This window comes from Dipodomys spectabilis, unplaced genomic scaffold, assembly GCF_019054845.1.
Source record: "Dipodomys spectabilis isolate Male_0828 unplaced genomic scaffold, ASM1905484v1 ptg000054l, whole genome shotgun sequence".
Taxonomy (NCBI): domain Eukaryota; kingdom Metazoa; phylum Chordata; class Mammalia; order Rodentia; family Heteromyidae; genus Dipodomys; species Dipodomys spectabilis.
In genome coordinates, this window is record NW_024870731.1 from 19,356,192 (window position 1) to 19,382,500 (window position 26,309).

Consider the following 26,309-nt stretch of genomic DNA (forward strand, 5'->3'; position numbering starts at 1 on the left):
GGGTTTAGAACACTAAAAGTGTGTTGCCTAAATCCTGAGAAGCACGTGCTCCATTTCAGGCCTGTTACCCTGAGCAGAACATTTTGCCATTGTCATACTTAGTTTAATCCCTTTGCTTCTCATACCCCCAAGCAGTTGATTCTCTTCCAGTGTCTCCGACAGCTGTGCTCTAACATTTCAGCAAATTAAAAAGTAATTACTTCAATAATGGGTTTGTTACTGAGTTTAATCATTCTGAAAAAAGAGTACTTGGATTTTTCCATTTATGGAATTATAAAATGTATTTCTGTCTAGCCAATTATTTGGGGCATCCCTAAGAATGTCAGGTCTTTGCTGGCACAGACTGGTATTAGTGACAGAAAAACAAGCAGATGGGTAGAGGCAGAATGCCTACCACAGGGGAAGGAGGCTGATGACCAACAGGAGCTGCTCCTGTCATTACCTAAGTGAGGGGTAACAACAACAACAAAATCAAATCTAACATCTGGAGTTCTTCAACAGACATAACAATGAATGGAATATAATCAGTGTTTTTATCAATCATAACTTCAGTCTCTTCCTATCCACAGATTTTATCCAACTTCTCAATTTCAGCCTAATCATGGTGAACTTCCTCACTGGTTTTATTGAGTTCAACTTTAGGCAAAAGGTTAGATTTCCCCTCACATCCCTTTCTACATAGGATTCGTAAGTTCCTACCCTATCCCTAGAAGGCTTTATACGTATCTAGCATAATTAAATGCCAATTCTGCATAGGCAATAGGTCAGCAGTTGAATCCATCAACAATGCTGATAATCATTTTATAAAACAGATCTTTCCCAAAATTAGTAGTTTAGGCTGCCTGTCAATGGTTCCTGTCTGTAATTCTAGCTGCTCAGGAGACTCAGCTCTGAGGAAAATGGTGCCAGCCCATGCAGAAGTCTGTGAGACTCTTATCTCCAAGTAACCAGTAAAAAGTCAGAAGCGGAGGTATGGCTCAAGTGGTAGAATGCTAGCCTTGAAAAAATGCTAAAAGATGTGTCCATGCCTTGAGGTAAACCCCAGTATTGGCGCGCACACACACACACACACACACAAAACAAGTGATTTAGAACAGTAATTGTGCTCTTATGGATCTGTGAATTGTTGGGGCTGTAATTATGTTATGTTATATAATTGCATAATTATATAATATTTTATATATTATATATACATTATATATATATATATATATATATGTAGTAAGATTCCAGTCAGAGACACAGAGCAGATAGAGATGACTTTCCCTCTAAGATCAGAAGCTCAGACAGCAAGTAAAGAGGGTAAGGAGAATGAGCATTGCACAAAAGCTTGTGCAGAGCCTGGGCCTCAAGAACTCTGAATCATGAGCAGTACAAAGGAAAAGGCCTTCCATCCTCCTCCAACCAGTAGTTTATTCTCCTACTTTCCATGTAAGTTTCATGGGGTACCTGAGATCCAGATTTTAGCAGAGCTCAGTGCCAGCCCAATCCTGGGAGTACATCAAATTTACTCCAGGAGTAAACTCCAGCTGAGATTGGTTTTGTATGCCCCGGAAAACAAAGTGATTCTAGTCATCTAACTACTAGTGGAAAACCACTTCCATTCCACAAGAAGAGCAAGCAGTGACTACCCACCATCCTCTGTTTTCTCCATGGAGTACACAGCCCAGAAAGACACAAAAAGAAGCGCAGATCGGCAGATGCCATGAATATACACTCTTAACTGCATGATCAAAGCAATGGAGACAATACTGTGGGTTTTTTTTTTAACTAAGACCATTTTTCTTTTGCATTGGTAGTCTTATGTTGCTTATTGATTGATTGGTGTACACACACACACACACACACACACACACACACACATGCTTACACACACACTCCTGATTTTTTTCTTTTTCTTTTAAATACTTTCTTATTATTCCCTTTTTGTTGTTGCTCTTCTTAGTTTTCTCTTTCTCTTCCTTCCCTGTAAAGAGTAAAATTTTGGGGTACGTGGATGAGGAAGGAGACAGTAAAGAAGTTCTAGGAGTGGAACTCAGGCCATTTCACATGATATGTTAATGTCTTCAACTCCTAAGTCAAATTCTTCATTCTGTCTCAGTCTTTCATCTTGTTTCATTCTTGTTTTGTAATTTATGGCCTTCAATTTCCACTTTTCCCCTGCTTCTCCCTTTTCATAATACTCTAACTTCTCTTTAGCTTTCCATTTCTCTTTTTTTCTCCTCTGATTTTAGGTTTAAATAGAGTCATTAAAAGAAAAGCAAGTACCTGAAAATGTGCTGTGAATCCTGAGGATTAAAGGAGAAGTTCTTTGGGGCACAACAGAAGAGGACACCAACTTGGAAAGGTTAGATTTCCCCTCATCTCTTTGGGGACAAAGCACTTCCTTTCTCATTTCAGTAACTAAGAGTAGAATAACAACCAGGGTCTTAGCCATACACATTTGCTGTGTTGGCAGGAGAAAGTCTTTTCATAAAGTACCAGATGTGAGCAAGTGGAAGCTACAGTAGGTCAAAGAGCACTTGTAAGTCCTCTGATGGAACTGAAGAAGGTAAGCCTTTCTACGGAATTATTCAATATTAGACTACATTATTTAACACTATTGAAATCTTTGCATTAAAGAAATATTCAAAATAGGATATGCAAAAGATTACTGAGTAACAGTTGCTATAAAGTATTCTTCTTCAATCTCCTCTTGACACAAACAAATGGATAGAGAATGAAATGTAAGATCCATTAAGTCTATAATCCAGATAATCTCAAATTTAGTATAAAGTCTATTGAAAAAAACAAAGGAATTATACTGGAAAAAGAAAAGAGCTTTTTTCCTATATATTTCTTCTGTTAATAAATAACATGGCTTACATTTTTATACTCTTCAACATTTCTCTGTTTCCAGTGGCAATGAAAGATGGACATGATGAAAGCTTTTTTCTCTTCCCAAATGTCCATATAGAATGGATAGATACCAATACTAAAAACCACGAACAACACTTACAATAAACCAATGTCAAATTTTCCCTTGCATAAACTATCCTTGGAAAAAAACAAAGAATGGCAAACCCAGTAGCAAGGCTCATCCCTAACCCTGATTGCGGTCTAGACAAAACACGCTGGCATTCCAATACCCAGACAAACACAGAGCAAGGAATCATAAACATGCTTTTTAAAAATGTTTTTAAGTAAATCTAATCAAGGAGTTGAAGATTTTCTCCTTTGTAGTGTATGTCAATATTCATAAAATGGAGATGAAACCCACTGACTGGAGATGCCTTTTATCAACAGCTTCTCTGGATCATCTGTGTTGTAAGAGGCCTGGATTTCATGCTATTGGCCCTAAGGTAGATACTTATCAAACTGTAGTAAATCACTTTCACGTAGTGTACTATCTTGATTCTAGTGAATCAAATTAAACTAGGTAACAAAAAAATGGCATTCAATGTGTCCACCTTGTGGCCTCCAAGAAGAAATTGGTATATTGCCTTTTTCAGGCCAACTCAGTGAAAAGGAATGCAATTTGACTTCTAACCCCTAATAGAGGCATAGAGACTTTGTCAAATCTTCCTACTGAGACACTTCAATAAGAATTAAGATGAGATTCTTGAAGACCATGCTGGTTTTTCTAGATAGGATTAGTGGGACTATTTCTTTACACATCCTGGGATCTGCTCCCTGTGCCATCTAACTGGACAGTCTTCTCACCACAGTGTACTCTCCCTTCTCTTCATATTGACCATGACCATGCATGGCCAAGAATAAAACAGGGATAGAAACAGCATGGTGACAATTCCTTAAAATGCCTTGAAAGCATTATGCACTCAAGAAGCTGAAATCTGAGAATCACCGCTCAAAGAGCATGGTTCACAGGCAGGAAAGTCCGTGAGACTCTTATCACCAATAAACCACCAGAAAAATGGAAGTGGCACTATGGCTCAAGTGGTAGAATGCTCACCTCGAGCTGAAGAGTTGAAGGACAGAGCCCAGGTCCAGAGTTCTAGCTCCACAACTGCCAAAAAAAAAAAAAGCATCGTGCATTGCTTCTTTCTCAGATTGCATTTCTGCCTCAAGCTGAGATGCTTCCCCAAATAGATGGCTCCCACTTAGCTTAGGTCTGAAAACTACATGAGAGAGACCTGGCCCCCAAGAAGCAAGGCACTGTGAAGCCCAGCCCCTAACAACTTAACGCAGAACTGCCAGCCAAGCCCAGTCTCCACCAGCTGACCAACAGATGCCTGAACAAAATAAACTGTTGTTTTCAGTCCCCAAGTTTGTAATGATCTGTTACACATAATAACTAGTTGATGTGCCAACTGTGCCAGTGTGCAGTATACAATTCATAAACCCTGCCTTACAAACGCAGACTTGGCATGACTTGCTCTATAACTAAACGTTCAATGTGTGCTGCTTTTCCACTTCCCATTTACCTCCCCCCATCTTACCTGATCTCTCAGCTACCCCTGGCAGACACGATCATGCAAGCCAGGCTTCCCAGTAAAATCACGTGTATTCAGGTCAGCCTTCATCCCTGCCTCAGCTTTCTGCCTTCCTCTCCCCCTAGTATTGTCATGTGGAGTTCATCCTCCTGTGGCCAATGGGAACGGGGTGTGAGTCATTCTCCCTTGCATTTGGCCTGTCCTAGAGAAAGACTGAGAATAGGCTTGAGGAAAGAGAAAGCCTTGTTTCCATTCATGTTTCATTCTGTCATTTGATTTTGTGGGTGCATGGTATGACATTCCCAGTTTGACAATTGCAAAGTGTTGCAGTAAAAGACACTAGGCTATAAAGTAAAATCAGATATGCAGAAAAACCAGCTTGCCTTCCCCACCCAGACAATTCAAGATGGCGGAATTCCCAGGAGTACTTGCAGAATGGAGCCACAGTGCAAGGACAATGCCTCCAGGATTCCCTGGCGGTAAGATGCATGAGTTTCCACCATGTTGGGACAATGTGGCCTCCCCTAGCACATCACCATGCAGAGAAGGGTCTGATGATGATAGACACCACCTTCCCCTAGGAGTTTCTCTTATCACATTCCTCTGGCTGGATCATAGCTCAGTAGCTACCTTGACTGGATTTACCATTCCTAGTACTCCAGAACAGTGAAATTTCACCTATAGAATAATGCATTATCTTTCATTCTGGGAATTCTTTTATTCTCATAAGGATTAAACAAAAAAATAGAAATGTGATTACATCATCATACCTAGGATAAACCAAAATGCCAAAATAGTCAGCCTTCCTCCTGCCCTTTCCACCCCCACCCCAGTGCTGGGATTATAGATATGTATTACATGTCCAGCTGTAGGGCTTATTTAATGTAATTCTCATGACACCCCTGTAAAACATGCATTTTTATTCTCATTGTATTAATGATGACGATTAAGGTAAAAGGAGATTCTTTTCATTTATTTAAGTTCTATAGCTGATAGAAGTCAAAATGGCTTTTATGGTAAACAAGCCATCTGTCCAATTCCACAGAGTCGATGTAGTATTGTTGTTGTGTTTTAGGACATCACCTGGTATTTAAGGCACGCAGGAAATGGTCACATGCCCTGAACTCTCACCCTTCATTAGACATAGAGAACTCCTTCGTTCAACTCGTGTCACTTGTACTTTCAACAAATCTCTGTCAGAGACTGTGTCAAAGAACTTATCCTTAGATTACACAAAATAGGTTTGGTCCACTTTTTAGATAGGCTCTTCCAACAATAGTAGACTCATTACCTGTCAGAGCTTCTCCTGCCAGAGCCCCCATGTGGCTTTTTGCTGAGCCCAGCTTTCTTTCCTTTACAGAGTTGTGCTTTACAGAGTTGTGCTTTACAGAGTTGTGATTTCCACTGGGGAGAAAGAGGTGTGGGTTTGGTCTGAGGATAGATGGGATCCAGTCTAGTTCTCCATAATCTTCAGTTCATTCTATCATATTGACGTGGAAAGTGTTTAATTTTCATTCACCTTTTGTCTGCAATAATGATGATGTGATGCAATCAGACAGATATTAGCTCAAATCAGGGCCTTGTTAAGTTCCTAATTAGCTCACTGTGGTCACTGTGCATAGAAGAGGTAAGCCATAGCAACAATAATTTAAATTTCACTTCGTCTTACTTAAGATGAGTTAGGTCTTTCTATTTTTTCACCCCATTGAAAGCCCTTGGGGAAACCCAGCATAGCCACTGGACCAGAAGGCACAGGTTAGTTGCTAAGGTTATTCTTAGCTATGCATATCTATACACAGCCCTTCTAGGACAGGCTGCCCCATGCCACTCTCTGAAAGCCACCGTGCAATAGTGTCAGGCCCATAGCTCCCTCCATTCTTTTATCAATTAATAATTGCTGTCCTAGTGCATGCAGCTGGTGTCAGCTCTGTGAGGGCTGTGAGCATGGAGGGGACATGTCTTCCCTGAGGGAACTTTCAATATAGTGGGGAAAGGAGGTGGTGGGCCCAGTGGCTTGTCATAGAAGTGACAGGACTGCACTAGGGAAAGAAAAAGGCTGTATTAACATGCTGGAAAGAAACCTAATTAGCTCAGGAATGGAAGAGCGGGCTCTCCTGAGGAAATGCCTGAACTATCGTATACAGAGAGATACTCCAAGGCTAACCAAACAAAATGAGTGTGTTAGAGGAAGAGGTGCTTGAATGGAAAGGGAGAATGGGGAGAGTGTTCCAAGTAAAGGGAAGAAAATCTATGCAAAAGACCGAAAAGGGAGACAGAATGATGTTCTGCAGAAATAGTTTGAAAAACTAAGTTTTAGTATTTCAAATAGCACAAAAGGAGAGCGGACAAGCTAACTTTAGAAGGCATCAAGAGCCATTCAGATAACTGTGGAAAAGAGTTTTGGACCACATCATAGCCCATAGGAGAAAGGAATGATGGTTTCCCAGGCCCCATTTTTTGGAAGACTGGTTCATTGCCCTGTCTAAGTTAGTTCTGACAGTGGAGATTATTGTTAGGAATATCAACTGAGGGCTCTACTTGGTAATATTACCATCTTTACCCCACCTCCTTTCGCCCCACCCATCACATTGATCTTACCACTCTGAAAAGGCTATACAGCCTAGTGGGAAGGACTAGCTTCTCTGGTGGGAAGTTCACTCTATGAACCAAGACACTTGTTCCAAGGTAGTCATGACTAAAGAAAACAAGTAATGTAAATAGAGTAACTATAACACAAGCCAAGTCATTTTTCAGCTTAACACTGAGATTGAAGGTTTCTTTCACACTGGATCCGGGTCCGACATGTGTAGGAAAAAAATGATCAAATCACCACTGTCCATAGCTGATCCACACTTCTTTATTTAAATATATTTTCATATCCCCTCTCTCACTGATTTATGGAGTTCTTTTTTTGTTTGTTTTCTCTTCTTTCAGATCTAGTTTATATGCCTCTTTTCTCCTGGGCCCTTCCTTCCCCTCTCCCTGATTTAGCTGTATTTGGTTGGATGCTGTATTGGTTGTGTCACAGGAAATAAGACTGAGAGTAGTTTAAACAATTAAGACACTTACCATCTGCAACAGAGATCACTAGCTTCCTATCAAAATATTTTCTCCCCTTTGGGTTCACAGATAGATTGTACGTCGCCACCACCTGCCCATATGCCATATCATAATGCTTTAGTCAACAGATGACATATATACCAGCAGTCCCTTAGAACTACAGAAAAGCAGACAGCTTCTGTCATAACCTCACAGAGCAGTATACTGCTCTTATGTTTGAGAAGATGTTGGGGTAAACACACTTGCTGCACTGCCAGTCATAGGAAAGTGTAGGAAGACAGTTACCTCCAATGGTATCACTTGACAATAAAACAAGTGACTCTTACTGATTTAGTATATATAGTGTTATTTTAAAGTATATTCCATATGCATGGAATATACATGCGCACACACACACACACACACACACACACACACACACACACACACACACATACAACACACACTTTTTTTTTAGTGGTGGTAGGGCTTGAACTCGGGGCCTAGGCACTGCCCCTGAGCTTTTACGTTCAAGGCTAGCACTCTACCACTTTGAACTACAGCACCACCTCTGGTTTTCTGGTGGTTAATTGGAGACACAGACTTTCCTGGCCTGGCTTTGAATCATGATCTTCAGATCTCAGCCTCCTGAGCAGTTAGAATTACAGGCATGAACCACTGTCTGTGGGAATGCTAGAACCATGACCGTGACTGGCTGCAGGTGATTTGCAGCCAGGGTATTCCCTGGCTGTATGGTTTTTTTTAATCCTATGTCTGAAAGACACAAATCTATGAGTATTTCACTTTTTTCATTAATGCTTGTCAAAAGATAAAAGTCCCTGTATGTACTTACCTTAGTGAGGAAATTCTTGAATCCCTTACCAAAACTGCTGACATGCTTCTTGATTTTTTTTGTCATCTACCCCTTGGAATTTTCCCTTTTGTCTACTTTCCTGTAATCCTCCCTTAAGTTTTTCTAATTTGAACCTAGCAGAAGTTAGAAAGAATAGGAGCTTAACCACGTCTGATGGTTAAACTCATTTCTCACCCCATGGTGGTGACTAGAATATGAATTATTTAATGAATAATACATTGAGATATTATTACATGGGCATCTTTATCTGTCATCCTGGAAACTGTTTATCATAACCAGCATAAAACTGCATACTATATTATACTGGAATAACATGAATTTCATGTTCTTTCTCTCTCTCTTTCTGTGTGTGTGTGTGTGTGTGTGTGTGTGTGTGTGTGTGTGTGTGTGTGTGTTTGAACTCAGAGTTTTACTCTTGTTAGGCAAAACCTCTACTACTTCATCCACACCACTAGCCTCTTGTTTTTGCTGTAATTATTTTTCAGATATGATCTCTTAATTTTGCCCTATGCAGACTCACACTTTAAACCTCCTGCCTACAGCATCCTGCATAGCTGGCATTACAGCCATAAACCACCATTCCTGACTTATTTATAGTTCTAGTCCAACTCATGGAAGAAGCCTTAGAATTTACCTCGAGGCAATAGTATATGCCTCATATACCAGCTGCTCAACTAAAAGGAGCTCATTGGCTGTCTGATAGCTAATGACTCAGTCCTTCTCTTGAGAAAACCTGGAAGTCTGTAAAAGTGTGTTCAATATTCAACCTACCACTCTTTTCAGTGTGGTGTCTCTTCTCAGACACCACTTGGTATCAGTGCACAGAGATGATAAATATGGCATTCTCTAAACAAGAAGAGCTATCTGAACTTCCAGTGGAGAATTTACTGGGACAGTAAGTTCATGGCATAGGGTTACTGAAGGAGCACTGCAGATGCCATAATTTCATGCCATCAAATCACACTGACCAAAACCCTTTCCCCAAACACTTCTGCCAACTATCTGAATTCAGCCTCACTCAGGTGTTCGAACTAACATAAGGAAAAATAGCTTTTATTTCTACTGACTTGGAATGTGCTTTCTTACTTATTCATGACCATGATGCTATGTGGAGGGAAAGAGGATTCCTCACAGCAGAACATGCCCCGTGAAGGCAGTGAACAGATCCTTCACTTACCTAAGGCAGTACATGAGGCTAGGGAGATGGCTGCATCCACTAAAGAAGCCATCCAAAGAGAGCTGATGTGGTAACCACTGGAAATACTTGGAAGAAAAGGCAGCAAAGAAGGGCACTCTTAGCTCACTTGCCTCCATGAGGCCCTTATTCCTTTCCTTCCAGCCCAATAACAGTCAGAAGAAAGGGAATGGGCCTTCTATATGGAACATCAGTTTAATCCTGTTGGATGGCTGACCCTAAATGATGGAACGTATTTACTAAGTTAATACAAAGGGAGATTATCAAAGCCCTCCATGATTCCTGCCATCTGGGAAAGGACATTACTCAAGTGAGAACAGCAGCTCTTTTTGGGCTAAGGACTCACAAAGTTCATCATCCTGCAAATAACTAGAGCTTGGCCCCTCTGTTCAATTCACAAATCCCTCATTCCCCAAGTGGCCCCACCCATTCTGAAGTGAGGGACTTTTCCTGAGGAAGACTTGGAGATTTTTTAAATCTAGATGGCCTTGCACATGTTATGCAATTAACTTAGTGTTTACTGATGCCTTCACCAGATGGACTGAAGTATTCTTCACCTCAGCAAGAGAGCACAAGAAAGCGCAAAAGCACATCTAAAATACCTGTCTGGGATTTCTTTGCTCCCTCCAGGGCAATAAATGTCCTTCCTAGATCACCCACAACAGACCTCTACTGAGCCACAAACCCTGGGGAAGGCAGACAGAGCCAATCAAACCACACAACGAACCCTTCTACTTCTGGTTCTAACTCCTTCCTACCCATGATGCCCTCTGCTTCTTGACTGTTCCCTAAAGCCTCCATTAGTCGAGTCCATTTGCAATCCTCTACGGAAAAGCCTTCCTATTAAGCAACAGTATGCCATTAAGCTCAAACAGTATGTCATCAAGCCTTAATAAAAATCCAGCAACTGGAGAACACTGCTTGGGCTATGTGACCCTCCATATTGATATTACTGGGGACAATGTGTCTCTGCCTTTCACCATGCTTTCCCATTAATGAAACAAGAGACAATGTGGCTTTATATCAGTGTTTATTGCCTGGGGCTTCCTAATGGGAAGAAGAGAATCAACACTAGAAGAGATTCCTTTCACAAATTCTCCCAGTTCGTTATAGAAATCCACAAAATGCTTGGGAAGGTGCCAAGAACAACTTGATTCTTTGGCTTTACTAATCATGGCAAAGGGACTCTTGTTGAACTGACTGCAAACCGAGGTGGCACATGCTTTTATTTGTGAGATTTACTGCTTTTACATCAGCTGATCAGGAAAATTCTTTTAAAAATCAAGGGCTGCTTTGAACAGGCCAAAAATCAAAAGAAATTCAGCTTCATTGGTCTCTCTTTTGTTCTATTATATACCTTCTCCTTTCTGTACCCCCCTGCTCCCCTGTTCTTAAACTTGCTATTTGTCTCATGTAGGCTTCTGCTTTTTAACACCTTGCTTAGTTCAGGTGTTTTCCCTGCAGGCTAAACCTCATCCTCAGACAGTACAACCAATTCACATTACCACCCTAGATATAATGATTTCTCCTTATCAAAACTATAGTCCTACTGGTCCAACAGAGACATGCCACATTCTCTGCCGCTGCCATCGCCCAAGACCAATCAAGTTGCTTTAGTCCTGACAGAAAGCAAGACTCTGTTCCCTAAGCACCTCCCCTTACCTTCTGTTATCAGGAAACAAGAAGAATCTTAACATCCAATCCCTGAAATAACTGGGGGTCCTGAGCTTTGGAGGGAGACATGTTAGCCTAGGCAGCTAGGTAGACATGAGCAGGAGTGAAAAAATATTCCTGACCAGAAGGTTCTATTCTCCTTTCATAAATGAAAAATCATAAAGTCCAGAGGACCCATCACTATAGATCTGCAATTAAGATCACAAACTTGGGCCAGAAGTGCTGGCACCTGCCTGTAAGCCCAGCTATTTGAGAGATGGATATGAGAGGACCACAGTTTGCAGCCAGCCTGGGTAAAAAAAAAAGTTAGCAAGACTTTTTGAGGGTCTTTTGTTATCCCTGGAGCAGCATCTCAACCTCAGTGTTCAACAAGAAATGGACTCATTACCTTACTCATGTAACCGTAACCTCTCTGTACAGCATCTTTACAATAAAATATTTTTTTAAAAAAACCCACATACCTGACGTTTGTGGGTGAGATGGTTCCCAGTTCTTCAAATACAGTGACAACAGGGGATATACCATAGGGGGAAGAACATACAAAAGAAACAAAACATACATAGTACATTAAAAACAACAACAAAGAAAAACCTCTTGTGTCCATATCTTGGGGTTCATTTTGCTAGTATCATCTTATATGGTCTTATGTACATAGCTTTTGAGCTTTTCTGCTCATCTGATAAGATTATCCTGTATGTATACTAATTATTGCAAATAAAGGAAACCATGGGACCTATATTTCTCTGGGGTCTGGCTTACTTCATTTAATATGTTTTTTTCCAAGCCTTTCCATTTCCTAATAAATGGGATAATGTCATTTTTTCTGATGGTAGTATAGACTTCCACTAGATAGATAGATAGATAGATAGATAGATAGATAGATAGATAGATAGATAGATAGATAGCACATTTTCTTGATCTATTCATCTACTGAGGGGCATCTGGCTTGATTCTATATCTTAGCTATGGTGCATAATGCTGCAATAAACATAGTTGTGCTGGTAGCTTCAGTATGGCCTTGTTTGTGATTGTTTGGGTAAATGCCCAAAAGTGGGATTGCTGGGTCACAGGGTTGCTCTATGTGTAGTCTTTTGAGGAACCTCCATAGTGCTTTCCAGAATGATTGAACAAGTTCACACTCCTACCAACAGTGCAGTAGGGTTCCCTGTTGGCCATATCCCCTCCAGCATCTGTTGTTATTAGATTTCTGGAGTATAGCCATTCTATGGCTATGGAATCTCAATGTTATTTTGATTTGCATTTCTTTTATAGCCAGAGAAATTGAGCATTTCTTCATGTATCTAAGGTATGTGTTTTTTAATCCACGGAATGAAGACATGTGGCCCACACCAACAGTACCACCAGAGAACTAGTTAGAAGTATGGAACCTAAATCCCCATCTCAGACCTACTGAAGCAGAAATTCTGGGAACACCTGGTGATTTTGATGAACATACAGAAGTACTACTGCTCTGGATCTTACACCCTTCCATGCTGATAATGAAATGTGGAGAGGCTAAATTAATTCCTGGGTTCATGCGCCTAGATTATTAACACTAGGTGTGTCTGCTTCCTAGGACTGTCCACTAACTATCAGGCTGTAATACCTGCATTTGACATTGTTTTCCTTTCAGAGAAGTTTACTTATTTCCCTCGGGGAAAGCAGGTCCCCATGAGGCACAATTTCCTTTTCTAAAGGCACAACATCTTCCAAGCAATCACCAGAAGGAAATGTCAGAGACTGTACCTCCCAGCAGACATCATTGTTTTTGTTTGTTTGTTTGCAGTCCTGGCACAACTCAAATCAAGGTAGGAGAAAATTCCCACCCACTAATTCTAGCTTCCTCCATCACCAGCCAAGCATGTGTACCATTGCAGCCTGGAAAATGAATGCGAAGACAATCAGAGCTCTGCACTTAAAAGGCCTTGGTGACAAAACAGACCCCCAGTCTGGAATGTCTCATCCAATCTCACCTGTCAACCTGAAATGCTAACTGCAGGTGAAGTGGGAAGAATAAGCCATCAATGAGTCTACCTGAACCCCTGCTATGGTTAAACAGGAAGCACCCTCCCTCTGCAGCTAATCTCCCAGAGCTCATAGTGAGTTTGACATATCTTATAAGGCATTTGTTTGACTGATTAGTTCTCTGTGCTTCCCACTCTTACCTCCTGAGTCCTGGCTCTCCTCCACACCCTCTTAGCCTAAGTACTAAGCAATGCTCTTGGTGAATTTTAGTAGGAACAGGAGTCTAATCAGCATAGCCTCTCCCTCAAGATTCAATAACCAGGAGGGCAAATCAAGTTCGTGTTCCACCCTGTTGCTCTCACATAAGCCAACCGCTTCATTTCCTCCTTAAAATTCAGTCTTGCTTGGAATGCTTTCTGTCACATGAGGCAATCTCTTGAGGTTTAGAAATGACAAGAGGAAATTGTCTGTACAGACCCAGGAATCTAATCCCTTTATTTATCTAAATGCTAATGACCAGGGCCAAGTGGACCAGGAATGGAGAAGGTAGGTGGGGGAAAGCTGCTGTCTGACCACCTTGCAGGCCTTTCCTAGAGGGGCATAGGTGCCTGCCCTTAAACACTGAGCAGCATGACCACCAACTCAGCATCTATTTCCAAGAGTGTGTATGGATCAGGATTTTCATTACTGGAACATTACTGAATAATGTAAAGAAGTAGGATTTATTTAGGTCACAGTTCTAGAGATTCAAAGACATGTCTAGAGATAGCTTTCTTGCTAGTAGAGTCTCAAGGTGGCTCAGGGCATCATATGGCAAGAGATAGGAAGTGTGTGTGTGTGTGTGTGTGTCTGTGTGTCTGTGTGTCTGTGTGTATCTGTGTGTGTCTGTGTGTGTCCCCTCTAGTCTCTGTCCCCTTTTTTGTAAAACCACCAAAATTCAATCATAGGTCCTTCACTCTGATGATCTTATCCAATCCTAATCATGATCTCCCCCCAACCCACCTCTTAATATTATGCTGAGATTAAGTTCCCACCTCCTTAATACCTCAAAAGAGGGATTCAGTTTTGACAAATAAACTATTAGAAAACATACATCAATCATATCCAAACCATATCAAGGCAAATCCCACTGAAAGTCTGCAACAAAGACCAAGAAAGCTTCAGCACAGTTAGATAACCAGTCAGGATCCTGAAGACATATACTGCTCCGAGAACATGAACCCACTGAGTCCAAACCAGAGCATCAGGCATTACTACCATTTGCCATGGTATAATTTCTAGAAAATCAGTCACATACAGGATATAGTAGAATGGAATGGAGTGGAATGGTTTGAAATGAAATGTGATAGGGCAGGATGGAAGGAAGAGAAAGGCAGAGAAGGGGAGGGAAGTGAAGGGGAGCAATTGGAATGGAATGGTATAGGATAGGATAGGTAAATTATGTCAATTTTTATAATTTACTAAGCACTTTAAACATATTAATTATTATATGATATCGTTCAGTTTCCCCAATATTATTTATTTAAACATGAGAGGCTGTAAAGTACAGACAAAAGAGGAATAAGCTTGAGAATTAGCATATTTATAGCCAAATTCTGCCTCTACAACTCACTCCTTGCTACCAGATTCTAGTATACACAAGAACAGTTGTAGGCAATAGGCATCTTCCCAACTGTACAATGGAATCCTCTCAGAGCTCCTAAAATATTGAGGATTTGGTCTGGCCTGATTGCTGGAATTTATTGAACTCTTTCCCAGGTGATTTACTTGTACAGCAGAATCTATAGACCACTGATGGTTTCAAGGGAAGAAAATTGTGAACACAAAGACCCTGGGCCTGGCTCTTTAATAAATATCTCCACCACATTTTTATGCTGCTTATTATCTTACTCATCAGAGAAAAAGCCCAGAAAAAAAAAGCAAAAATATTCGACTTATCTAATCGTCTACTTTTGACTTACCTAATCATCTACTGTACAATTTCTTCAACCCTAGGCTGGTCAAGTGAAGATTATCTATAAATTTGAAGGGGTCAGGTTAGGTTATCCACCAAAGACAATCAGACACTATTTTTAGCAACAGAAGGTGTTACTGGAACTGTGCGTGGTATCCATGAGGTTACCATAAAGGATGAAATCTATGTACAAGTTCTCATTTGACCTAGTGAGGAGCTCTGTGTGTTTGTGTGTGTGTGTGTATGTACAGTACATGTCTCTAAAATTAAACATTTTTTAAAAGCCTTTAACGTTTTATTTTTTATTGTAAAGGTAATGTACAGAGGAGTTACAGTTACATAAGTCAGGTATTAAGTACATTTCTTTTGAACAGTGTTACCGCTTCCCTCGTTTTCTCCCAGTTTTTCCCCTCCTGAACAGCCCCCTCCTTCCCTAAGTTATATAGTTCATTTCCAATATAGGGTCTAGTGCGCATCGCTGCTAAACTAGTTCACCCTTTGTCCCACCATTTCTGTGCTTCTCCTTCCCCTCCCCAAATCAGATAACCTTACACACAAGACAAAGGTGCAGAAATCAAATATGGTGACAAAAGGGGTGGATATAAATATTTTAAAAAAAGAACAAACCACAAAAAGAAAAAAACACCTCTTGCTTCCATTCTTGGAGTTCATTTTGATAAGCATCATTTTATATGATCATTTGCAATAGTTATTGTGATCCTTGCCCACGACCAACAAAAAAATAAAATAAAATAGAATTTAAATCTTTAGGCTATTTTCAATTGGTTGTGATTTCTTTAAGAAGTTGTCTTGGAGAGGGAGGGTATTTTTTTGAGCTCTAAGTATGTTTTAGAATATAAGGACCTCATCTAATGCATAGCTAGTAAAGATCTCCCATTCTGTGGATTTTAGATTTATCTTGCTAGCTGTGTCCTTTGTTTTGGGGATTTTTGTGGGTTTTTTTTGTCAGTCATGGGGCTTGAACTCTGGGCCTGGGAGCTGTCCCTGAGCTCTTCAGATCAAGGTGAGCACTCTACCACTTGAACCACAGTGCCACTTCCGGTTTTCTGATGGTTAAATGGACTTCCTTGCCAGGTCTGGCTTTGAACTGTGATCCTTAGATCTCAGCCTTCTGAGTAGCTAGGATTACAGGTGTAAGCCACCAGAGCCCCACTGTGTCCTTTGCCATGTAGAAACTCTTCAGTTTAATGCAATCCCATTTATCCAGTCTTGCTAAAATTAAACTTTAAATTGGCTTAAGAAATGAGAAGTTTTTTTGTTGTTATTGTAGTTGTGGTGGTGGTATTTGGTGTGTGTGAGTGTGTGTGTGTGTGTGTGTGTGTTTGCTTTCAGGAGTGTTTTTTAGGGAAAGCAAGGAGGGCCACAAAAAGGAAGGGAGAAAGAGTGAACAAATTCAATCATTCTATTCAGTATATACTGTCTGGAAAATGAACTATGTAATTTGTGGGCAGGGATAGGAGGAGGTAACTAGGGGAAAGCAGAGGAGGGGGTGACTGTCAAAAAAAGGAATGTACTTGTTAACTGATTTTTGAAATGATAACTCTCTGCACAACACTTTAACAGTAATAATAAAATTATATTCTAAAAAAGGAGAAGTTTCAATTCAGTCATGATAACTACTTGCTTAACCCATCTCCCTGCTGATATCTCCCCAATCACAATTTTAAGTTTAGAATAACTGCTCCTTAATTTAAAAAATCTAATAGAGTGTAAATATTACTCATGTCATGACCACTGGCACATGAGATTTCTTTTTTTTCTGTTCCAGCCTACTCCTGATGCCTCTATTCTCCATAAAGTATTACATTCATTTTGAAATGCAAGATAAATAAAGCATGACTATCAGAACATTATGGTAAGAACCTCAGATTTTTCTAACTTCATGGGTCTCAAGCAGAAAGATCAATAATGGTAATGGTATCCTGGAATGACTTAGAGTCATTCAAAAACCAGACTTAGAGTCTTCAAAACCCAGCTGTGAGCAGGTTTATGCACCAGAAGGCGTTAGTCCTATGATAATTTGAAAAAGCAATGCACCTTCAATCCATTACTTTACTTATGTTCAATACCCAATTAAAATGCTTAGGAGTTGTATGTAGATGTATGACAAAATATTTGTGTTGAAGATACCCCAGTTTAGTGCATTCATAGATCCTATTCCAGGGCTGTGTGTGTCTATGTGGTGATGGGGATATGGAAACAGATGGAAGCTGAATCTTGATATTGACAGGAAGAAGCTAAAGAACAGGGAGAGTTCATGAATTAAGATGATGAAAAATATGTCCAACTAAGGAGAGACCAAAAGAGAAAGCAAAACAGGGACCCAGATTGTAAATGGAAGCAGATAGGTTCCATGAGCCATAAATGAATTGAAACTGAGGAACATGTGAAGAAGTCCTAAAAAGAATGACATCATACACAGGAGCCCCAAATAAATTCTACTCCATACCTGGAGAATTAAGAAGTAAATTCATACTTTTTGGTCCCCACTCATTCCATACCTATGTGTCTCTGAGGACAAATCTAAACTGTTTCTCTGGAACTCTACCTATCTATCCACATAAATTCTTGGAAGATTCAAAATGGAACATGCTTGGATTCTGCAACAGAGATTTATGGAGAACACACATGCCAAGCCTGCAGCAGTCAAGGTCCAAAAGGACAGCCCTAGCCCCAAAGACAGGCCATGAATGTAAATTTCTACGTTGCTAAATATGTGCTCAGTACTTCAATGTACTAGTTTCATTTGTTTGTCCAGTAAATAACTCAATTAAGTTAAGATTCCTTAGACTGTAAGCAACTCCATGCTCAAACTGGGTTAACCAGGAAGGAAAAGAATTCTCTTGGTAAAAGAGAGTTCAGAAGTAGGGAAGACATTGGATTGGGCTGATTCAGTGCTTTAATAAAATCACAATGACCTAAGTTTTTGGTCTATATCCACCTCCTCCATCCTCAATGTTGTCAGTATTGCACAGTATGGCAAGATGTCTGTTAACATCTTCCTGTGGTGATACCCAGTCTCCAGATGGAAAAAAAGCACAGTTTTCTTTTTTTAAATAAGTTTTTATTGTAAAAATACTGTACAGAGGGGTTACAGTTATATGAGCAAGGTAATGAGTACATTTCCTATCAAGCATTTTTGCTTCCTCCTTTGTTTTTCCCCTATCATCCCTTCTCTTCCACATCCACAACTACACTCCCCCCAACTTAAATTCTAAAGTTCGTTTTTCAACATAGTGTCTGTACATCTCATTGTTACAATGAGTCAACCTGTGTCACTATATAAGCATTTTGTTTTTTCCCTTCCCCTCCCCAGATTAGAGAAGTGTATATACAAGATGCAGGGCACCAACATCAAATACAGTGGAAGTAGGGGCTATACCGTGGGGGAGGAACATACAAAGAAACAAAAGAAATCACATGGTACATTATAAATATGTTAGAAACAATAGCAAGAAAAAAAAAACTTGTGTCCCTGTCTTGGGGTTTACTTTGCTTAACATCATCTTATCTGGTCATATGAACATAGCTTTTGACCTTTTCTGCTTGTCCTAGGCATACACTAGTTATTGCAAATAAGAGAAACCATAGGACCTACATTTTTTGGCCCTGGTTTACTTCACTTAATATAATTTTTTCCAAGTCTTTACATTTTCCTAATATATGGGGAGATGTCATTCTTTCTGATGGAGGCATCACATTTTCTTGATCCATTCATCTACTGAGGGGCATCTGGGTTGGTTCCATATCTTAGCCATGGCAAATAATGCTGCAATACATGCAGTTGTGCTGGAAGCTTTAGTATGGTCGTGTTTGTGAACATTTGGGTAAATGCCCAAAAGTGGGATTGCTGGGTCATAGGGGAGCTCTATGTGGAGTCTTTTGAGGAACCTCCATTCTGCTTTCCAAAGTGGTTGAACAAGTTTACACTCCCACCAACAATGCAGTAGGGTTCCCTACTGCCACATTCCCTCCAGCATCTGTTGTTATTAGATTTCTTGATTATAGCCATTCTAACTGGGGTGAGGTGGAATCTCAATGTTGTTTTGATTTGCATTTCTTTTATGGCTAGAGAGGTTGAGCATTTCTTCATGGGTCTATTGACCATTCTTATTTCCTCTTCAGAGAAGTTTCTCTTTAAGTCTTTAGCTCACTTATTTATTGGGCAGTTGTTTCTCCAAGGATTTGTTGTTGGGGGATTTAATTTTTTGAGTTCCAAGTATATTGTAGATATGAGATCTTTGTTCATTGTATGGTTAGTGAAGATCTTCTCCCAATCCATGGGCTTTCTATTGATCTTGCTAGCTATGTCCTTTGCCATGCAGAAGCTCTGTAATTTCATGCAATCCCATTTGTCCAACCTTTCTTTGATTTGTTGTTTCTGGGTCTCTATTAAGAAAATTTCGGCCTGTGCCAAGGAGACCTAGGGTTTCTCCTATTCCTTCCAGTAATGTTTTCAGAGTGTCTGCTTTGACTCCGAAGCCTTTGATCCATTTGGAGTTGATTCTGGTGCAAGGTGATATATAAGGATTTAGCTTTAGTTTTCTTTCTTTGTGTGTGTGTGTGTGTGTGTGTGTGTGTGTGTGTGTGTGTGTGTGTGTTCGGTCATGGGGCCTGAACTCTGGGCCTGGGCGCTGTCCCTCAGCTCTTCAGCTCAAGGCTAGCGCTCTACCACTTGAGCCACAGCGCCACTTCTGGCTTTTTTCTTTTTGCTTATGTGGTGCTGAGGAATCGAACCCAGGGCCTTGAGCATGCAAGGCAAGCACTCTACCACTGAGCCACCTTCCCAGCCCTAGCTTTAGTTTTCTACAATGATTAACCAGTTTTGCCATCACCATTTACTAAAGAGGCTGTCTTTCTTCCATTCTATTTTTTTAGCTCACTTATAGAAGATTAGGTGGCAATAGGCCTGTGGGTTCATTTCTGCGTTTTTTTATTCCATTCCATTGGTCCTCAGGTCAGTTCTTGTGCCAGTAGCAAGCTGTTTTGATTACTATGACTTTCTAGTAGAGTTTGAAATTTGGCATTGTGATTCCTCCAGCACTGTTCTTCTGTTAAGGATTGTTTTTTGCTATTTAGGGTCTGTTATTGTTCCATATGAATTTTTGGATTGCTTCTTCTATTTCATTGAAGAATGGGGTTGGAATATTGATAGGTATCACATTGAATTTTTAGATAGCCTTGGGAAGTATTGCCATTTTCACGATGTTGATCTTTCCAATCCAGGAGCATGGGAGGTTTTTCCATTTCCTAAGTTGTGCCTTGATTTCCTTCTTCAGGTTTTTAAAGTTTTCATCATAGAGGTCCTTCACTTCTTTAGTTAATTCCTAGGTATTGTATTTTTTTGTGGGGCTATTACGAAAGGAGTTGCTTTCCTGATTTCAGCCGTGCTCTTCTCATTGTTGGCATACAGGGAAGCCATTGATTTTTGAGGGTTAATTTTATACCCTGCTACTTTGCCAAAGTTTGAATCAGCTCAAGTCCATGGGATTCTTTAAATACAAGATCATATCATTTGCAAAGGAGAGTTTTACATCAGCTTTCCCTATGTGGATTCCCTTTTATGTTTGCATCTTGTCTTATTGCTGTAGCTAGACATTCTAATACTAAATTGAAGAGAAGTGGAGAGAGTGGATATCCTTGTCTCGTACTTGAGTTGAGGAAAGGCTTTAGTTTTTCACCATTAAGTATAATGCTGGCAGTAGGTTTGTCATATACAGCCTTTATTGTATTGAGGAATGTTCCCTGGATTCCTAGTTTTTCCAGAACCTTCATCATAAAGGGCTGTTGGATCTTGTCAAATGCTTTTTCTGCATCTATTGAGATAACCATGTGGTTCTTATACTTACTCTTGTTGATCTGATGAATTATATTAATTGATTTGCACATATTGAACCAGCTTTGCATCCCTGAAACGAATCCTGTTTGATTGTGGCATATGATTTTTTGGATGAATTGTTGAAGTCAACTGGCCAAAATTTTGTTGAGAAGTTTTGTATCAATGTTCCTCAAAGAAATGGGTCTATAGTTCTCTTTCTTTTTTTTTTCCGTGGGGCCTGTACTATGGGCCTGGGCACTGTTACTCAGCTCTTCAGCTCAAGGCTAGCGCTCTACCACTTGAGCCACAGCGCCACTTCCGGCTTTTTTCTTTTTGCTTATGTGGTGCTGAGGAATCAAACCCAGGGCCTTGAATGCAAATGCTCTACCACTGAGCCACCTTCCCAGCCCCAATTTTGTTAATTTTTCGAAGAACCAACTCTTGTTTTGTTGATTCTTTCTGGGGTTTTTTTGGATTCTAATTTGTTTGATTCTAATTTAATTTTAATTATTTCTTTACATCTACTGGATTGGGGTTTAGTTTGCTGCTCTTTTTCAAGGAGCTTCAAGTGCATCATTAAATTGTTGGTTTCAGATCTCTCCAATTTGTTGATGTAGGAACTCAGAGCTATAAACTTGCCTCTGAGTACCTTTGCTGTGTCCCAGAGGAGCTGGTAATTTGTGTGTTCATTTTTGTTGAATATCATGAACACTTGAATTTCGTTTCTAATCTCTTCCATGACCCACTGGTGATTCAACAGTGTGTTGTTCAGCCTCCATGTGTTACAGGACTTTCTTTGGTGGCTTTTGGTGTTGATTTCTAATTTTATTCCCTTATGTTCTGAAAGAATGTAGGGCATAACTTCAATGTTTCTGAATTTGGACAAGTTGGCTTTGTGACCTAAAATGTGGTCTATTTAGGAAAATGTTCCATGTGCTGCTGAGAAGAACATGTATTCTGAGGTTGCTGGGTGAAATATTCAGTAGACGTCTGTTAAATCTAGTTGATCTATGCAGTTGTTTAGATCTATGGTATCTCTGCTGAGTTTTTGCCGGATTGATCTATCTAGTGGGGATTGTGGTGTGTTAAAATCCCCAACAATTAATGTCTTTGGATCTATGTGAGATTTGAGGGAAAGTAGTGTTTCTTGGATAAATTTGGGTGCTCCGTTGTTTGGTGAATAGATATTTAGAATTGTAATATCCTCCTGAAGGAGAGATCCCTTAGTTAGCACGTAGTGACCTTCTTTATCTCTTCTCATTAATTCTAATTTGAAGTCTATTTTATCTGATATTAGAATTGCAACTCTCGCCTGTTTATGGGGGCCATTTGCTTGGTACATTTTATTCCAGCTTTTCATTTTCAGAATACGTTTGTTTTTATGGGCAAGGTGTGACTCTTGAAGGCAGCAGATAGTAGGATCTTGCTTTTTAATCCAACTAGACAGTCTATGTCGCTTAATTGGAGAGTTAAATCCATTAATATTGAGAGTTATGACTGAGAGGTGTTTGGTAGTTGCTGCCATCTTATCCACCTTCTTTGGGGCTGTGACAGCTGGACTCTTCTTTTGGTTCTTAGATTCTCAGTTTGAGTGCGATTTCTTGGCCTTTATTGTGGTCTTGTTGGTTTTCTATGTGTAGGTCATCTTTAAGTATCTTTTGTAGGAATATTTCGGTGAAGATATATATTTTTTGTTGTTGTTTTTGGGGTTTTTTTTTCTTGTTTTTTTTTTTGGGGGGGGGGGTCTGGTCGTGGGGCCTGAACTCGGCCTGGGCGCTGTCCCTCAGCTCTTCAGCTCAAGGCTAGCACTCTACCACTTGAGCCACAGCGCCACTTCCGGCTTTTTTCTTTTTGCTTATGTGGTGCTGAGGAATCAAACCCAGGGCCTCAGGCATGCAAGGCAAGCGCTCTTCCCCTGAGCCACCTTCCCAGCCCCGGTGAAGATATATTGTTTCAGTTTTTCTTTGCTATGGAAGGTTTTTATTTGGCCATCCATTATGAAGGAGAGTTTAGCTAAGAACAGTATTCTTGGTTGACAATTGTTTGTCTTTAGGGTATGGTATACACCATTCCAGGCTCTTCTTGCTTTATTTGTCTCTGCTGAGAAATCTGAGGTTATTCTAATTGGTTTCCCTTTATAAGTGATTTATCTTTTCTCCTTGGCAGCTTTAAGGATCCTTTCCTTCGTCTGAATTGATCCTGTGATAATGTGACGGTGGGATGTCCTGTTCTGGTCTATTTGGAGTTCTAAAAGCTTATTGTATCTGAATAGGCCTATCTTTTTGCATGTTTGGGAAGTTCTCCGCTAGGATCCTGTTAAATAAATTCTTAGACATTAACTTCTGTCTCTAGGTGCTCCTGTACACCCATTATCCTCAGATAATGGTGTCTTCTAAGTGTTGAACAGAGCTGCTATCATATTTCTTGAATTTGTCTTGGATAGTTGTGTTTTTTCTCTGTAATATCTAGGCTGTCTTCAATCCCAGAGATTTGATCTTCTGCATGGTCTAACCTACTGTGAAGACTTTCTACTTTGTTTTTTATTTCTTTTCCTTCTAATTGGTCAGCTTTAATGGCTTCAAAATTTTTGTTGGAGTTTTGTTTTAGATCTTGTGTGGACTTCTTTACTTTCTTAATTTGTGTTCAGTGTTTATTCTTAAATCCCTTAGTTGATTAGTTATGGTTTCATTGGACTCCCTTTCCTTCTGATGAGCTCCATTCAGCATGCCCTTTGTGGTCTCCCAGGATTCCTTCAGCAGTCTATTTATGGATTCCATGAATGCTTTTATTGATCTTTGTCTATTCTCATCGCACTCATGCAATGCTTGTATTTCTCTTTGACTGTTCTCAGCCTGCTCATGCAATGCCTGTATTAATCTTTGATTAGCTTCCTCATGCTCATGAGATTCTTGTATTAATTTTTGGTTAGCATCATTATGCTCTCGAAGTTCCTGTATTAATCTTTGGTTAGCCTTATCTAGCTCCCTATCACACTCACACTAAGTCCTTTGCAGGTTTTCAATTTATTCATTCATCATATTTACCAGTAGTGTTTGTAGAACTTTTGGGGAACTCTCCTCTGGATTATCCATTAACTATTCTGTCACCTGATTATCATGAGTGGGAGTTGAGATACCTGGACTTGCCATTTTTCTTGTGTTTCTCCATCTTGTTCTGCCCATTTCGTATGAAAGTAACACCAATTTCATGCTAAAACACTATTTTAAGGCAAGCATCAGCCAGAGTCCTGTAGTTGCACAGTCAAAATGGCTGCAGATACAATCTAGTTCAACAGATACAATCTATTCAACATCAAAAACTATGGATTAATGGGTTAAGATCAAAGAGGGATTCATCAGACCAGAAATTAATAGGTTTAGGGAGAATTGTGGAGAGAAATAGGATTAGGATTAGAGGGATGTGAAGAGGTAAAAGGAAAGAGCCCTGATTTCAGAGAGGAAATGGAAAGAACAGAATGAAAGGAGAGAGATAAAGAAAAAATGAAAAAATAAAAATGTAAATTTTAAAAATGAAACACTTAAAAATTATGGAGCATAAAGAAATAATACTGATACAAGAAAAGAATAGGATGAGAGAAGAGAGACAAAAAGGAAAAAGGAAAAAATAAAAATTTAAAAATGAAATAGTTAAAAATTATATAGGTATAAAGAAATAATAGTACTATTAAAGAAGTTAAGCTGAAGAGGCTGTGAATTTAATCAATTTCTGAATTAAGTATGTATGCCATGAAGGATAAGGTCTAATAATTGGCAATGGGTATATATCTGGGGATGAGCTGAACAGCAATTAAATCATGCAAAAAAAAAAAAAAAGAGGACCAAAAGCTTAAAAGAGATTTAAAAATAAACAAACAAGCACACACACACACACACACACACACACACACACACACACACACACACACACACACACACATCCCTAAAGTAAGTAAAAATTATGAAAGGGAAAAACAGAAGCATTTTTTTAATTTTAAAAACTTAGGTAGAAAAACGAGTTATTTAATTTTTTAATTTTTTTGCGGAGGCGGGGGAGATCTTGTATCTCCCCTGTGTCCATAACCAGTCTCTTGATGGTGTCTCTGGTTTGCTGTGGTGTTTGGTTTTCCTGTGGCTTGATTGGTTTATTAAGTCAGTTTGTTTGAGCAGGCAGGACTTACCCAGGACTTTGTGATCCTCCTCCCAGGCTAGTTCAGTGGGAGGGAGATCTGCTTTCAGTATCACAAAAGAGGATTTGCTTGGAGTTGCTGTGAAGAGGCTAGGTTCTGGGTAGGGTTGATGCCTATCAGCAATCAGCAACCTTTCCCTGAGGGGCTAGGTCCTGAGATACTCACAGAGCCCAGCCTGGAACCATTCTCAGGATTTATATTTACTGAGTTTCAATTGTTTGTCTTTTGCCCCTTCTGCTGCTGGGCATGGTGCCTAGGCTGCAGTGGAGAGAGGCAGCCTCTGGCTCTGTTTACCCAGTGAAGAAAGTCACTCCTCCAGGAGTGGTGCTTTCTCTGCCTGGGAAGGGAGACTTTCCCCTGGATGGAGCTGAGCCCCACAGGTCAGGTCAGGTTCCTGTGACTTGCTGAACAGCTCCTATTGTTTTCTTCCAAGGCCTGAGTTAGAGCTAGCTGCTCAGTTGGGCCTTTGTCAGTATCAAAGATGGAGTTTTTCTCTGGTGGTGGGGGAGAGGCTACCTTCCCACCACTGCTCTGTGAGAAGCAGTGAGGATGTCTTGGGGTACTCACTCCAGCTTCTTGGTTTCTGGGCCATCCCTGGTCTGCAATCAGCAGGATGAATATTTCTACTCCTTCTCAGTTCTTGCTGGTGGTGAGTAGAATTCCCTTGCACACCGCGTCTGGCACCTTTGTCCTAGGCTCTCTGTTGATATGGTGGCCACAGGAGCAGCAGCCATTGCCACTACTGTGGACACTGGCAAGTGCTCAGATCTATCTCTTTAACCAAGCTGCCTAGATTTTTCTTCTCTGGCTAAACTCTCTGTACTATGATGGCACACTTGGTGTGACTCTCTGGCCTAGGACTGTTCACTGGAATACTAAAACTGCTTTCTATGCCAGAGATTGTTTAGCCTCCAGCTTCTCCTCCACTATCTTCCTCCAGACTTCCCTAACATCATCTTATCTGGTCATATGTACATAGCTTTTGACCTTATCTGCTTGTCCCAGACATATACTAGTTATTGTAAGTAAGGGAAACCACAGGACCTATGTTTTTGGGGGCCTGGCTTACTTAGAGTCAAGAATTACCCATCAGCTGATTTCCCTCACCTGTCCATATGTATACTTGGGTCATGTGCCCATTCTTGAAGTA